We start from the raw sequence: 16,994 nt of genomic DNA, 5'->3' as shown, positions 1-16,994 counted from the left end.
AACTCCTCTTCCTCTTTCTTTTTTCTTAATCCTTCTCTTTCCATTTCCTCTCTATTAGTACTTGGACTCATTAGACTCAGCTACCTCCTTCCGTTCTGTTCTTTATCTGGTATTTAGTTAACACTTACTATATTCTAGGTGCTCATGGTAGGAACTTATACTCTAGAAGGGAAGGCAATGCACAGAAATTCCATAATAAAACAGAGCATGTGCTTAAATGCTGTAAGAGTTATAAAATGTGTTAGGAGAGATTCTTCATTAAGGAGAGATGATTCTTGATTGAGTGATCATAACGGTGATTAATTAGCAGAGAACAAGTTTTTAGAAATGTGCGCTCTATGTAAATTTGTTTAAGTTTTTGTAGATTCTGGATATTAGCCCTTTGTCAGATGGATACATTGCAAAAGTTTTCTCCCATTCTGTAGGTTGCCTGTTCATTCTGATGATAGTTTCTTTTACTATGCAGAAGGTCTTTAGTTTAATTAGATCCCATTTGTCAATTTTGGCTTTTGTTGCCATTGCTTTTGGTGTGTTAGTCATGAAGTCCTTGCCCATGCCTATGTCCTGAATGGTATTGCCTAGGTTTTCTTCTAGGGTTTTTATGGTTTTCAATTTTACATTGGTCTCTAATTCGTCTTGAGTTAATTTTTGTATAAGGTGTAAGGAAGGGGTCCAGTTTCAGTTTTCTGCATATGGCTACCCAGTTTTCCCCATCAAAAAGTGGGCGAAGGATATGAAAAGACACTTCTCAAAAGAAGACATTTATGCGGCCAACAAACATATGAAAAAAAGCTCGTCATCACTGGTCATTAGAGAAATGCAAATCAAAACCACAATGAGATGCCATGTCATGCCAGTTAAAATGGCAATCATTAAAAAGTCAGGAAACAACAGATGCTAGAGAGGATGTGGAGAAATAGGAATGATTTTACACTGTTGGTGGGAGTGTAAATTAGTTCAACCATTGTGGAAGATAATGTGGTGATTCCTCAAGGATCTAGAACCAGAAATACCGTTTGACCCAGCAATCCCATTACTGGGTATATACCCAAAGGATTATAAATCATTCTACTATAAAGACAGATGCACGTGTATGTTTATTGCAGCACTATTCACAATAGCAAAGACTTGGAACCAACCCAAATGCCCATCAATGATAGACTGGATAAAGAAAATGTGGCACATATACACCATGGAATACTATGCAGCCATAAAAAAGGATGAGTTCATGTCTTTTGCAGGGACATGGGTGAAGCTGGAAACCATCATTCTCAGCAAACTATCACAGGAACAGAAAACCAAACACTCCATGTTTTCACTCATAAGTGGGAATTGAACAAGGAGAACACATGGACCCAGGGAGGGGAACATCACACACTGGGGCCTGTCGGGGGGTAGGGGGCTAGTGGAGGGATAGCATTAGAAGAAATATCTAATGTAGAAGACGGGTTGATGGGTGCAGCAAACCACCGTGGCACATGTATACCTATGTAACATTCTGCATATTCTGCACATGTATCCCAGAACTTAAAGTATAATAAAAAAAAATCACTTTCCGATTAACTTATGAGAATCAAACTTTTCATGCTTGTAAAAAAAAAAGAAATATGCACTCTAAGTTTCTAAAAAGTACGGTTGGAAAACATCAGAATGAGAATGGACAAGTTTGGAGAACAAGGCAAAGGCAGAGTCTGGAGGTGTTTGAAGGTCAGACTAAGGACTGGACACCATCAGCACATCCATTCTGTGCTTCAAATGAGCCTAATATGGTTTTGCTACATGGCTATCATTGGGAACCAGGAGCCATTGAGTTTACTAGATTTGACTGGGGAAAGGATAGAATCTGGGTCGAGACATGGGCAGAGCAATAGATGCTGTCTCTCTTGACCAGTTGGCCCCTGGCTGCACGACTCGATGGGCAGAGCAGCCTGTGAGAAGGCAGATCCAGTTCATCGAGGCCACACCAGTGGTAGAAAGAAGGCAGTTATGGGGTTGGGAGGCCAGTATGGAACTTTCTGTGGGCTGACACTTGACCCAGATAAGCTCAGAAGTCAGGCCTATCTTTACACCTTTAGGCTTTGCCCTCATTTCTTTCCTCTATGTTCACTGTGAATTTTGCTTCTTTTCTGTCCTTCCTTCTCTTGTCTTTTCTCCATTTTTCTTGCTGTTTTGTTTGCAGTATATTTCCCTGTGCTCTTTCCTCTTCACCTGCCCTCTGCTTGACATGAAAGCCATCTCCCTTCCCTGTCACCTCTTCCCTTTGGCCAGCTCTATCCTGGGTACTTTTCTCTCTTCTCTTCTGGCCTCTGGAGTTTGGAAGTATTCTTCACTATTAGGTGGATGTACCCGTGCAGTTCTACGGACTCATTCTGAGCTACTTTCCTTTCTCCCCTAATCTTACTCAAAAAATTCCTGTTGATGGCCTGTCTCATTCTTGATTTTAGTGGCCACTATTAGCTTTCAGGCCTGGTTAATATCTCTGTCATACAAATTGTAATATGTTCTTAGGGTGTGTCACTGGTTTCCATAGCTTTCACCAGTTCAAGTGCTCTTGCTGTTCTACATGTACAGTAAATGCAACCAAAGAAAACACCAGCTAGATAAACTCTGAAGCAGTGGTACTCTACTGGGTTATTTTGTCCCCCAGGGGACATTTGGCAAAGGCTGGACACTTTTGGTTGTTACATCTGTGGGGAGTGGGGAGGGATGCTGACACCTATAGGTAGAGGTCAAGGATTTCATGAAAAGTCCTATAATGCACAGGACAGTCCCCACCCTGAAAGAATTGTCCAGCTCAAGATGTCAATATTGCTGAGGTTGAGAAGCCCTGATCCAAAGGTGTTTGTCTTGGAGCTTGCAACTAGGGTGAATATGTAAATAATGAAGGCTAATTAAAAACAAATTAAATTGCAATCACTTAGGAAAAACAATGAGAGAATCTTGAGATGGCACATAGTAAAATGTGCCTGCTTTAATAACAACAAAAATAATTATTTGTGCTTTATTGAATACTCATTTTCACTTATAAAAATTATATCCATTAGATCTCCCGCCCTTCCCAACAACCTGTGAGTTTGGTATTGGAGATACCTTGCATATAAAGAAACTGAGGCATGGAGAATAAGATGACTCTCATAAGGACCCCAGACAAACACCGATTTTATCCAACGGAAAAAAAAAAACCCACAGGGCTGTTCTCACAGCTTAACTGGAGCTATAATGGCAGAAAATAAGGGCAGGAACCAAAGCTGCTGTCACAAAGAAAGGACTCTCCCAGTTCTCTATTTGGTATTTAAAAATAGGAGAGAAAACGGCATAGCTTGAATCTGAGATAATGCTTGCCACTTTGTGAATGCTCTTACAGTGCATCGCCTTCGAAACAAATTGGCCCTCGTCTACAAAGGTTTCTTCTTTGTACTCTCGCAAACTCATTTTTAATGGCTTGTGCGGCATCAGTTGTGCCCCTGAGCTGTAATGAAGGGCTCTGCAAGTCACCACAAGCGAGTCAGAAATGAATCTCATGGAGAGGAAAACGCTGGAAAGTTAATAGGTTTTAATCTAAGGTAAGCAAACCTACTGAGCCATCACCATATGCTTTATAAAAATCTAAATGTCATGAAATTTTCAGCAGTCTTCCCTTGCCTGCAAATCAGGTTTGGTCCACAGACAGCCAAGTAGGGATCAGAAGGGAAAAATCTCAAATGCGCATAACTGCCCAGGAGCACACCTTGAGGAGTTTACAAGCACCATCCAGGCAAAACAAAGAAATAATTGATGGAGCACAGGAAAAACTGGCAGCCGTGTTGGGCAGGCATCGGAACAGCCTGTGAGTGTGGCAGACATCTTGCAATATATTTGATCCTATCTTCAATACGTTGGGTGGAGAAGGGGTGTTGAAATCTGACGGTCTCTGTTACATGGGGTTTCCCCTTAGGTTTTTATTTAAGTTGAAAAGCAGTGTTTGTACATTCTAATTTATTACATGGATCCTATCCAATTTACGGAGTGAGATTTAATTGCTAAACACCCAATTTTAAAGTTCATTTTCTGCAGTGCCTTGGCAGCTTTTGATAGATGTTTGTTCAGAAAATAACAATCTCTGAATATTAAAGTAAAATAAATTGGTTTTTAAACTGGTGAGCCTTTCTGCTTATGTGGGAATTTGGAGGTGTACTTTGAATTTTCCTCATCTGCCAGGTGGGTGACAATGAAATACAGAGAAAGACTCAGGGCCACACCTTCAGGGTCTTTGGGCCAAGGGTCTCCCTTTCAAGGGTCCTTGGGGCCAGCAGATCCTCTTTCAAGTGTCTTGTTAGATGTGTTAATTGCTATAATAACTACAGGGATGTTCCTGATACTTGAGATAGGATCTCTTCTCTCTTACGGAATGTAAAATGTGTCCCCAATTATAATGCAACAGATTCAATTAAGCAAAGTTATAGAAATGTTGAAGCCCTGCAAATGAAAGTTTAAGATTTAGCTGTCTTTCCAAGTTTTCATTAAGACATCTTTGCAAAGCTTACTACTTTATGCAAGCCATGATTCCAAGGATCTTATGGCTTTGATACTCATAATACCTTATGAAGTAGGTACTGTTATCACATCTGTTTTAAAGGAGGAAACAGAGGCACAGGGAGTTTCAGTAGTTGGTCCAGGGTCACACAGCTCATAGGGGGCATGAGTACAATTTGAATCCAGGCAGTCTGTCTCTGGAGCCTCTGTGTTTTCCTAACCACTCTGCCATACAACTTCTCAGAGCAAGTAGCATAAATATATCCACTTAATACTGTATTGCAGAAACTGTAGACCTCTTATGTTGAATTTCCTTATTCTCTCAGCCTATGAATAATTTGCAACTATTCACAGTCCAATGGGTAAGTGCACTCTATGATTCCCTATAGATACCTCCTGTCCAGATTGAGCCTCCTCTATATAATGAGAATGTTGGTCCTGCTAATATTTTATAAAAATTGAAGCTACAGATGAGTCTTAGGTCATTGCCAGAAGTTCTACTATCCTGGGACATGGTGGGAGAGTCAGGATAAAGAATAAAACAACATTGAATGTGTCTTTCCTAAAACCTACCAGATTATAAATTTGGGACAGTCACCAGTAGTCTCAGTGACAGATCTCCATCTTGTGGCTTTGGAAAGCAGAAGAAATGGGAGGAGAAAGATGATTCAGAAGGCTTAGGGTAATGCTTCTCACACTTTAGTGTGCTTTTGAATCTCCCAGATATCTTATTAAAATGCAGATTCTTTTTTGTAGGTCTGGGTTGGGGCCAGAAATTCTAAATTTCTAACAAACTTCTAGGGATTGCTGATGCTACTGGCCCATAGACCATATTTGGGGGACAAGGATCTAGAATAGACCAGTATCATCACAGTCACCTGGAAGCTCATTAGAAATGCAGATTCCTGGGTTCTACTCCAGGCCCATTGAATCAGAATCTACATTTCCAAGTGGTTTATATGCACTTTAATTGTTTAAGAAACACGAGTCTAGAGTAGTCTTCAAACCATGAAGATGCACATAACCAATTAGACACACTTGTAGATGAATTGGCTATGGTGGGAGAGAAGATGGAGAGAGTATAAAGTTCCCATTAAAAGTTTTATTCAAGACTTTCAAATGTCTCTTTTCTTTGTGATCACTTGAATAGCTGAAAAAGTCCCTGAAATACCTCATTCAAAGCTTATTTGCAAAAGTCTGGAGAATCTTTTCATTTTAGAGGTGTTATTCAACTCAAATTGTTTCTCCTTTAGGGGTCTATAACTCAACCACTTGAATATTTTAAAATTTAGAAGAAGGACAGGTCTTTCCCACCAACATCTGTCTCTGAATGGCATAGTCCTAAGTTTGAGTTGCCAGCAGAATGGACTGTGGCACTGTCAGCCCAGACTAGGGATGATCATAGATACCTTACCCCACCCAGAGAAGCCATTGGGACTTGCACCCAACCCTGACCCTTCCTGCATCAGTGCCCAGGCCCCTTTGGGGGTGAGTGGAATGCAGTGGAAGTGGCTGTGGGGCAAGTTTGCGGAGAGTAAAGCCAGGTTTTCTGGGGGCACCAGGAGACAAGGAACAGTGGGGACTGAGAACCATCCTTGTAGGGTGGAGAGGTAGCAGGAGGCAGGGCTACACCAAGGCTTCAAGCCCACAAACCATGCTCCATTGTCCTGTTGAATTTCACTTACAAAACACAAATTCAAAGATGAAATCAGAGTATTAAACCCTCAGGGCAGGGCTCTTCTGAGCGCAGGGCCCTGTGTAACTGCAGTGGTCATGCTCATGAAGCGGGCACTGACTCTGGACATTGCCTGCTATCTTTGTGTTTTCAGAATTTATTCACTCTTGCTTTTGCTCAGTCTATATGAAAAGCTAAATAATGTTTATGCTAATCTGATAGTCTAATGCAGCGATCCTCCAACCCTGGGCCTGGACTAGCAGCATAAGCATCCCTGGAAAACTTATTAGAAATGCAGATTTGGGGGCTCTATCTCAAAGTATGGAAACAGAATCTCTAGGGGATGGAGTCTAATAACCTGTGGCTTTGACAAACCCTCCTGATGATTCTGAAGCATGCCAAAGTTTGAGAGTTTGTTGTTTGTTTTTGCTTTTATAAAATCACAAATTATTTCTGCAGAATTCCCAACAATATTTGGAGGTGACAGTAGCATCAGTTTGTGGGCCACATAGGTATTCCCTACTCTTGCCAGTTTTCTTCCAGTGGGAAAAAAATTTGTTGCAGCACCTGCTGCATGGGACACTTGAGTTGAAGTGTTCCTAATAGTTGCTTGGAGATGGTGGGAGGGCTTACATATTAAAGGAAATTCAGGTATGGGTTAGAGAGACAGAGAACCCTTAGCATGGTGGCTTTGGGCTCCAAGACACCCAACACAAAGAAATCCTAGTTCTCTTTCTAACCAGTGGTGAGACCTTAAGGAAATTATTTACTTTTTTCTGATCCCACTGGGAACAGTATCTTCAGCCATAAAATGGAGATAATAATGGTGATATCTACTTCGTGGGGTTCTTGTGAGGTTTGACTGAGCTCATGAGTGAAAGTCCTTATCATACTGCTGGCACAACAAATGGAAGCTGTTATTCAGGGCATAAAATTATTGTGCACTGATCTAATCATATGATGCACTTATGTATCTATGAATTTTATTGGTAATAATGATTATTTGATATAAATTGAAACATCTTATTTCCATAAAGGTCACTGGAATATATATGTGTTTGTGTATATATGTATATATATATATATACATATATACACATACACACACATACAAATGTGAATCTGAACAATTCTCTTATGGGATCATTTTTCTTTTCTTTTTTCATATTTTTAATAGATATATCATGGTTGTAGATATTTTGGAATATATATATAATATTTTGATACATGTATACAATGTGCCACGATCAAATCAGGGTAATTGAGATACCTATCACCTCAAACATTGATCTTTTCTTTGTGTTGAGAACATTACAAATTTTTCTCTTCCAGCTATTTTGAAATACACAATAAATTATTGTTAACCATAATTTTCCTGCTATACTGTCAAATACAAGAACATACCCCTTCTGTCAAACTATTTTGTAAACATTAATCAACTTATCTTCATCATTCCTCCCCCCTTCTCTTCCCAGCCTTTGGAATGGATCATTCTACTCTCAACCTCCATGAGATGTACTTTTTAAGCTCCCACATATGAGTGAGCAAAGCGATTTTGTCTTTCTCTGCCTAGCTTATTTTACTTTTTTTCTTTTCTTAGGGGGCTTCCGTAGATTCTACCTGGCTTGCTGGAGGCTTAAGCTTTCTTCTTTCCAGGACTGGAAACTCAGTTCTTCCCAGCATTAGCTTTGCTTCTGTGCTAAACATAAATCATTGGAATTTCATAAGCTTTCTTTCTCTTAGCACTCATACACTTTGTAAATCAATTATTTGCAAAGTAAAAAGGACTCCCTTCAGTAAATATTTGCAAGGCAGGTCTGTCTTCCCCTGCTTTCCGAGCAGAGGCAAAGACTCCCTCTAATCCTGGTGTTGAGGAGGATGGTGGAATATCGATTTGCTGCCTGCTATTTGCTCCATCATCACATCAGTTATAGGGGAAGTAGAATTATTCATCCTCAGATATGTGGGCCTTTCTTTGTGTTTGGGTCTAAAAACCAACTCCAGGCTAATTGTATTCTTCTTATTGAATAATAAATGAAGATCAAGGTCTGTTCGACTCTGAATACAGCAAGTCAACTGGACTGTGAGTGGAATATCGAGGCCAAGAGGCTTTTTCTGCAAACACACACTGCTTTTTGATTAAAAACCAACCACATAAAAGCAACAAAAAATAACCTGAACCCCAAGTGATTCAACAGGGAAAGAATACTCTCTTTAGGGACTGTGGATCCCAGGTGGCATGCATCTGGATGCTTTTAGTGTTACGGGACTTGAATGCTAAGGGCTGAAAACATTTATACCCAGCTCTTCCTGGTATTGATTTCCCTCACACTGATTTAGTGTGGGGCCTCTTGGCGTCTCTCTACTGCTTCTAGCAGCTGAGTTTTGGCCCCAAAGGGCTTTATTTAATGAAAACTTGGGGCTTATACTGTGAGAAAGATGCCCCAGGAATTGAAGTTGTAGACATCCCAATGGAGAAAACATCAAGACAAGAGTCATGTGCTGTGCAGTGGATGAGATGATGATATGAAGCCGCCACTAAAGGATGTTTTAAAGAGAAGAGGGAGCAGCAACCTTCAAATGACTGTTGAGAGTTAAAAGAAGCTCCTATTACTGAAAAATAAAGTACTTACATGAAATATGTGCAGAAGTTGCACTGGGAGAGGGATCAGAAGAGGAGGGGAGTCACATATTAGAATCTTGGAGAAGACTGTCTGGCTACGTATTAGAGCCGCTTACAGACAACCATGGCCGTTGGGGAGAGTTAAACAGGGTATGCTTTAAAAATAAAACTTTTATTTTAGAACAGTTTTAGATTTACAGAAAAATAGTGAAGATAGTACATGGACTTCCCATACATCCCACATCCAGTTTCCCTTATTGGTAACATCATAATGATTATTTGTTACAATTAATAGACCATGTATATTTGTTACAATTAGTAAATCAGTATTGACAAATTATTATGAACTAAAGTTCATATGTTATTCAGATTTCCTTCATTTTTATCTGATGTTCTTTTTCCATTCCAGGATTTGATTCATATTCCATTATCTCCTTAGTATCCTCCGGTCTGTGACAGTTTTCCAAACCCTCCTTGTTTTTGATGACCTTCACAACTTTGAGAAGTATTGGTCAGGCATTTACTAAAATTTCCCTCACGTGGTGACACAGGATTTGTCTCACACTTTTCTAATTATTAGACTGCAGTTACGTGTTTTTCTGAGGAAGACCATATAGGTAAAGCGCCATTTCCATCATGTCATTTCAAGTGTCCATATTATCCACATGACTTATAACTATTGATGGAACAGGAACATTTTTAATGGGAGACTGAATTGCAACAGATGTTGAGTGTTGGGAATTAAGAACATTACGGATCGAGACCATCCTGGCTAACATGGTGAAACCCTGTCTCTACTAAAAATACAACAAATTAGCTGGGCATGGTGGCGGGCGCCTGTAGTCCCAGCTACTCGGGAGGCTGAGGCAGGAGAATGGCATGAACCCAGGAGGCGGAGCTTGCAGTGAGCTGAGATAGCTCCACTGCACTCCTGCCTGGGTGAAAGAGCGAGACTCCATCTCAAAAAAAAAAAACAAAAAAAAACCAGAACATTTTACTCCTCAAATGTGGTATATTTCAGTTAGTGTTGCTTCTCACAAAATAAGAAATGGTCAAAACAAAACAAGTGAAGCAGTGGTATAACTTATTTGTTTTTTTCTTGTAAATTTGTTGGAGTTCATTGTAGATTCTGGATACTAGCCGTTTGTCAGATGAGTAGGTTGCGAAAATTTTCTCCCATTTTGTAGGTTGCCTGTTCACTCTGATGGTAGTTTCTTTTGCTGTGCAGAAGCTCTTTAGTTTAATTAGATCCCATTTGTCAATTCTGGCTTTTGTTGCCATTGCTTTTGATGTTTTAGACATGAAGTCCTTGCCCATGCCTATGTCCTGAATGGTATTGCCTGGGTTTTCTTCTAGGGTTTTTATGGTTTCAGATCTAACATGTAAGTCTTTAATCCATCTTGAATTAATTTTTGTATAAGGTGTAAGGAAGGGATCCAGTTTCAGCTTTCTACATATGGCTAGCCAGTTTTCCCAGCACCATTTATTAAATAGGGAATCCTTTCCCCATTGCTTGTTTTTGTCAGGTTTGTCAAAGATCAGATAGTTGTACCCATCAAAAAGTGGGCAAAGGACATGAACAGACACTTCTCAAAAGAAGACATTTATGCAGCCAAAAAACACATGAAAAAATGCTCATCATCACTGGCCATCAGAGAAATGCAAATCAAAACCACAATGAGATACCATCTCACACCAGTTAGAATGGCAATCATTAAAAAGTCAGGAAACAACAGGTGCTGGAGAGTGTGTGGAGAAATAGGAACACTTTTTACACTGTAAACTAGTTCAACCATTGTGGAAGTCAGTGTGGTGATTCCTCAGGGATCTAGAACTAGAAATACCATTTGACCCAGCCATCCCATTACTGGGTATATACCCAAAGGACTATAAATCATGCTGCTGTAAAGACACATGCACACGTATGTTTATTGCGGCACTATTCACAATAGCAAAGACTTGGAACCAACCCAAATGTCCAACAACGATAGACTGGATTAAGAAAATGTGGCACATATACACCATGGAATACTATGCAGCCATAAAAAATGATGAGTTCATGTCCTTTGTAGGGACATGGATGAAACTGGAAACCATCATTCTCAGCAAACTATCACAAGGACAAAAAGCCAGACACCGCATGTTCTCACTCATAGGTAGGAATTGAACAATGAGAACACATGGACACAGGAAGGGGAACATCACACTCCGGGCGCTGTTGTGGGGTGGAGGGAGGGGGGAGGGACAGCATGAGGAGATATACCTAATGCTAAATGACGAGTTAATGGGTGCAGCACACCAACGTGGCACATGGATACATATGTAACAAACCTGCACATTGTGCACATGTACCCTAAACCTTAAAGTATAATAAAGATAAAAAACTTATTTGACTCCAGTTCCGGTTGCCAACTGAAAGTCTTCCAGTTTCTCAAACCGGTTTTCATTGAGACAGCTTGCAAGAAAAACTCACCCATGTGTGCAAGCAAATCTTGAAACTGTAAGTCTGTAACTGAGAGACTCCACCCATTCAGAAATAGTTGTTAAATAAGAGAGGTTTAGGAGTTTTTCAAATGAATTGTTATTGTTCCATGGTTTTTATCTTCAGGAATTAGCTGGACAGTAGTCTGACTCTCCTTGGCTCACCTATCCAACAGGGTATTGATTTTTACAGAAATTTTGTAAAATATCAAGACAAAATTAGGATAATCATAAATTTTTGTGCTTTCATTATATGAGTCCCTCATCTTGTCTGTGTCAAAGACTTTATGCAGGTTGTAAAAGCATTATACTTTCAAGCACTCATGCGTCAGACACCATGGCTGTGGTTACTTTGGCAAGAGTAGACAACGTTTATCACGTATAGGGCTCCAAAGCCACCTACCTGAGAAACTGGAGTGGAGATAAGCATGGTGGACTAAAATGCATTCTTGATGACAGTGGTAGACAGTTTTCCAAGTTGTTAAAGGTCCCAGGTAGACATCTTCTGTTTGGAATGGTTGTAGGAAAGAATCTCAATGGAAGTGTATTTGCTAGGGCTACCATAACAAAGCACCACAGACTGGGGGCGCTTAAGCAACAGCAATTTATTTCCTCACAGACCTGGAGGCTAGAAGTCTGAGATCAAGGTGTTGGCAGGGTTGATTTCGTCTGAGGCCTCTCTCTTTGGCTGGTAGATGGCCATGTTTTCAGTGTGCCCTCACATTTCTTTCCTCTGTGTGTGTCTGTGTCCTAATCACCTGTTCTCACAGGGACACCAGTTATATTCAACTAGGGCCCACACTAATGACCTCTTGTAACCTTAATTGTGTTGTTCTCTTTGTTTTTGTTGTTTTTTTAGGTTCAATACTTACTATTCCACAAATATTTATTGAGTACTGTGTTTACCTTATGGGCTTTAATTTTTTTTAATTTTAATTGTTGTGGGTACATAGTAGGTATACATATTTTGGGGGTATGTGAGATATTTTGATATCTCATGCAATGTGTAATAATCACATCAGGGAAAATGGGGTATCCATCACCTCAAGCATCCATCCTTTCTTTGTGTTGCAAATGACACAATTATACTCTTTTAGTTATTTTTAAATGTACCATAAATTATTGTTGACTGTAGTCACTCTGTTGTGCTATCAAATACTAGACCTCATTTATTTTAACTATTAACCATTTTTTTGTACCTATTAACCGTCTCCACTTTCCTCCCCAACTACCCTTCCCAGCCTGTCGTAACCATCCTTCTACTCTCTATCCCCATGAGTACAACTGTTTTGATTTTTGCTCCCATAAATAAGTGAGAACATGTGAAGTTTGTCTTTCTGTGCCTGGCTTATTTCACTTAACATAATCATCTCCAGTTCCATCCACGTTGTTGCTAATGACAGGATCTCATGTTTTTATGGATGAATAGTATTCCTTTGTACCACATTTTCTTTATATTCATCTGTTGATGGACACTTAGGTTGCTTCCAAACCTTGGCTATTGTGAATAGTGCTGCAATAAACATGGGAGTGCAGATCTCTCTTTGATATATTAATTACATTTTTAAAGACACTGTCTCCAAATACAGTCACATTCTGAGGTAGTGGAGATTAGGGCTTCCACACACAAATTTTGGGGGACACAATTCAGTCCATAACAGGAAGGGTAAAGGATTCAGTAAAATAGATATTTCCTTCTCTCCAGACCTGGGTTTCCAGGAGACTGGGATGACTGACATTTGATGCTGACTTTTTTCTGGGCTATTTGAGGGGAATTTAACAATGGAGAAAAATGTGAGAGGGAGCACTTCATGTGGGGAGAGCCATGCTGTGTAATATGGCTTTGTCAGGAGCCCATTTCCGGACGTTACCTGTGGTGTTTGCACAGCTGTTCTGTCATTGTACTCCTTGGCAGCCTGAAGGCTGATTTCCTGGTGAATTTTCACCTAATTTCCTTTGCATCTGCCTTATAAGTGATAGTTTCATGTCTGAACTTTAAAAATGGCATCAGCCAGAATGCTGATTTATTAATTTACAATGAGAAATGTAATCATTGAGTGGACTGAGTACTCCAGTTTCTTGTCCAGCATGTGCTTTCCCTGCAGGCAAATGTAAGTGAGAAGCCAAATTATCATCAGAAGGTGGCTTGGTGAGCATGGAATCAGGCCAGGGGAGTTAGGGATGAGATTTGGCATTCCCGTGCTTTTTATTCTTTGGGCCAAGCAGTGCTGAGCAGCATAGACTGGCAGCACGTGCTGGCTGCCTCTGCCTCTGCCTCTGCTACTCTCCCTGACTTGCCATTGCCTTCTCTGGCAAACTCAGCAAGCAGGACTCAGCTCAACCATCTCCACCTCGGAGAAGCCTTTCTTCATTTCTCCCGACAGAGGAGGTCTCTCTTCCTTACCCCTGTGGTACTTTATGCTAAGTATGTATTTGGCATCCTGTGTTTTGGTTATTTATTTACTCACCTGTCTTCTCCACTGAACTCAGAGAAACTTAAGTGAAGGGATTTAACTGTGTTTACTGTATACAATGCAAGTGGTCAGTGTTCAATAACTACTAACTGCTTAATAGAAGTTATCATTATGGTAATTCACATTACGGTGGGGGTTTATATATATTTGTTTTTGTTTTTGCTTTATGTTTTAATACACTTTCCAGTAAGTTGCTCATAAGACAAGATCTTACATTGCACTAATAGCTATGAGGTGAGATAGGCAGGTAGGCACCAGCATCAGATGACAACATACTTAGAGGTTAAGTGATTTGTCAATCAATTAAAGGCACTTTCCACCAAACCTGCTTATCTTGAGAATTGGATCTCTCTCCCGTGAGTTCTCCCTGTTCTTGCCTTGTGGGTTGATACCTACGGCTTAAGCCTTTCTCCCACATCTTTAATTTTCCTCTTTCCTCCTCCTTAGGAGCCTGGAGCTCTCTGAGTGCTTGGCGTTCTCTCTTTAAAAGGACCTTCCTTCTCAGCCCTGTCTTACTGGGGAGGATTCTGCACTTGAAAATCCTGCTCTTCCCTCTTTGAGCACCCATTTTCTCCTCATGCATTTCTCTTCTAATTTCCAGGTCAAACTCTGATTCCCTGAGACATTTAGTCTTGTGAAGAAAGCAATGCGATTAAATTTAATTTACACTAAGATGCTAATAACATCCCCAGGGTATTTGCATATTAAGATTTTAAGAGTGAATTCCTTATAGCAATGTTCTGAAAGTTGGCTACGTGTTACCATATTGGCATTTCTCTCTCCCTCTCTCTGTGTCTCACACACACACAAACACACAAGTGTGCACACACACATTTGTGTTTACTCCATATTTGGTAAAATTTCCTGGGCCTTTAGAAACTATTTCTTTTTTTATGTTTTTAAAAGAAATTTCTATACTTTGCAGTCCAGATGCTACCATGAATTTCTTCAGACCATCAGCAACTAGTCATTATAACCTTTGGGGAGATACAGCACTTCACCAGTGAGTCATTAGCTTTTGGGCCTAGAGAACAAATCTGAAGGACCTTTTCATATCTTATAATTAAATACATTCTGCAGCTTGCAGATAAACATGCTGATCTGACAGTGAGTTAAGGAGGTTTATCAGCATTTGTGCACCTGCAGCGTTACACTAAAAGACATGACTTCATTAAAACTCACTGTGCTTGTGAGAACAATGAGGACTGGTGGTAGGTGTTAAAAAGAAAGACACTACTAGATGGCGGCTTTAAGCTCATCTTTGAAGGGATGAACTCATTCTATCCGACATGTCCAGCTGTGCAAACAGCAGCACCGAGTGAGCTGCAGTTAGCTGTACTAATACATAGGATTAGAACAGAGGCTGGGCCACATACAAATGATGCGAATGCTTAATATACTTGAACACTATGAATGCTGCACAGAAGGGGAATAAGAGCCCCAGAAGTGACAGAAGATATTTTGCTAACTGTCATAAAAAAGATAGTATGTTAGGGCCTTCTAGGATCATTTCTCTTGCTGGTGACTTTTGCCTTTTGAGGCCAGTGTTTTCTTAGATGAAAAAACAATACAAAACATTGATCTCTCAGAAAACTTCCCAGGGAAATAACAAGGGTTGCCACAGTTACTATTGTTCTCTCATAAAATCCCAGAACGAGAAAACCGTGGGGTGTGTGTGTGTGTGTGTGTGTGTGTGTGTGTATGTACGCATCTGTGTGTGTATGTGAATGTGTATTTGGGCTTCATCTGCAATAGCAACTTAAGCTCAGAATAAGTGAATGGGTTGTCTAGGTGGGCATTAGCAGTGAGAGACCAAGAGTCTGGGCAACAGGGATTCAGTGATTGGGCTAGAAGACCCAGTCACGAAGGTACTAGAAAGTGGGTCAAAGGAAGCACAACTCTGGTTCTAGAAGGCTTGGCAATGGATAGAAGCAACACAGGCCTAGGAGCAACACAGACCTTGATACTGATGCTAATCTCTTCTGAGGAAGTGTTAATGGGAGTGGATTCTTTATATGCTTCCTGTCCTTAGTGAGAGCTGTGGGTAGGCTGGATAGAGCTGAACCAAGCTCCTTCATGGGCAGATGAAAGGGAGGTTGCAGTGGGAGGGAAACCAGCAAGTCCTGAACATTTGGAGACCCATCCCCAACCCTCACAGCACTGTTGTAAAAACTGAAGAATGAACGACTTCATAACATCTTCTTATTTCCCTAAGATTTGAAAATGCTAGTTATCCTTAAAAGTGTTCTGAGTAGTGCAAAACATATATAGGTTTATTTCTCTCATAGTATTAGGAGCTGAATATTATAAGTTCCTATGTTCCAGGACCTTAAATGAATGGATCTCTTTGGGAGGTGTCCTGAAACATTCTACCACATTTGGCTCATGCAGTCAGAAGAGCCTTTAATATAATATACATAAGTGATCCCAGGAGACCAGGAGTACTTCTGACAATTTCATTGCAGTCCATAATTACACTTTTCTTTATTTTAGTCATGTTTCATGAAACTTATACTATCTCTTTGATCTTTGCCAGAATGTATGGCAAGAGCTGAAACAATCTGTTTTTTAAGAAAGTTTACTTAGGTAAGATGTGATCATGAGTCAGAGCCAGAGATGAAGTAAAAGACATAACTCCGTGTTGTAAATAATCACAGTGGTCTTTTTGGAAATTTTGAGTAAATTATCTTGTGTAACAACATATTTGCATATTTAGCATCTCTAGATAAACTATAAACTCCTTTAAGAATGCTATTTGCTTCTTTTATATCTCCTATCAATGTAACACAATATTCAACGTGGTAAATGTTCACATTCAGTTACAACTGGTAAATATAAATGAGAAACCCACATAACTAACACACTATGTAAATATGCTCATGAATTTCTCTAAATCATCTCACACTTAGTCAACTCCTTTGGCAATATATCTAGACCTGCCTATTTCATGCATTGCAAGCAATAGAGGTCAGGAATTATTGGCATGTTGGTCAATAAGTTATTGAAGTTAATCTTCATTTAATGAATCATCAGCAAGGGAGCTACACAGATGACAAGTGTTCAATTTTCAGAAATCTCTTGCCCAATCTGTCTCTCTTCCTTCTGTCTTCTTAATTATTGATTTGATGTATGAGCCCCTCCTCCCAATCCTTCAGCCAGCACCCTTGAGAGTTCAGCCTTTTAAAGATGTTCTCATTAGAGTCAATAATTCACCATGGCATATTATATA

At 40.0% G+C, this 16,994-nt stretch overlaps 1 protein-coding gene across 4 annotated transcripts in view; it reads left to right on the top strand.

The window, feature by feature from the left end:
- MTERF1 (mitochondrial transcription termination factor 1) overlaps positions 1–16,994 on the top strand; it is a 367,985-nt gene that overhangs the window by 239,441 nt on the left and 111,550 nt on the right. The gene's annotated exons all lie outside the window — the stretch shown is intronic.

This window comes from Nomascus leucogenys, chromosome 11 (genome assembly GCF_006542625.1).
Source record: "Nomascus leucogenys isolate Asia chromosome 11, Asia_NLE_v1, whole genome shotgun sequence".
NCBI lineage: Eukaryota > Metazoa > Chordata > Mammalia > Primates > Hylobatidae > Nomascus > Nomascus leucogenys.
This window is presented reverse-complemented; position numbering and strand designations above follow the sequence as displayed.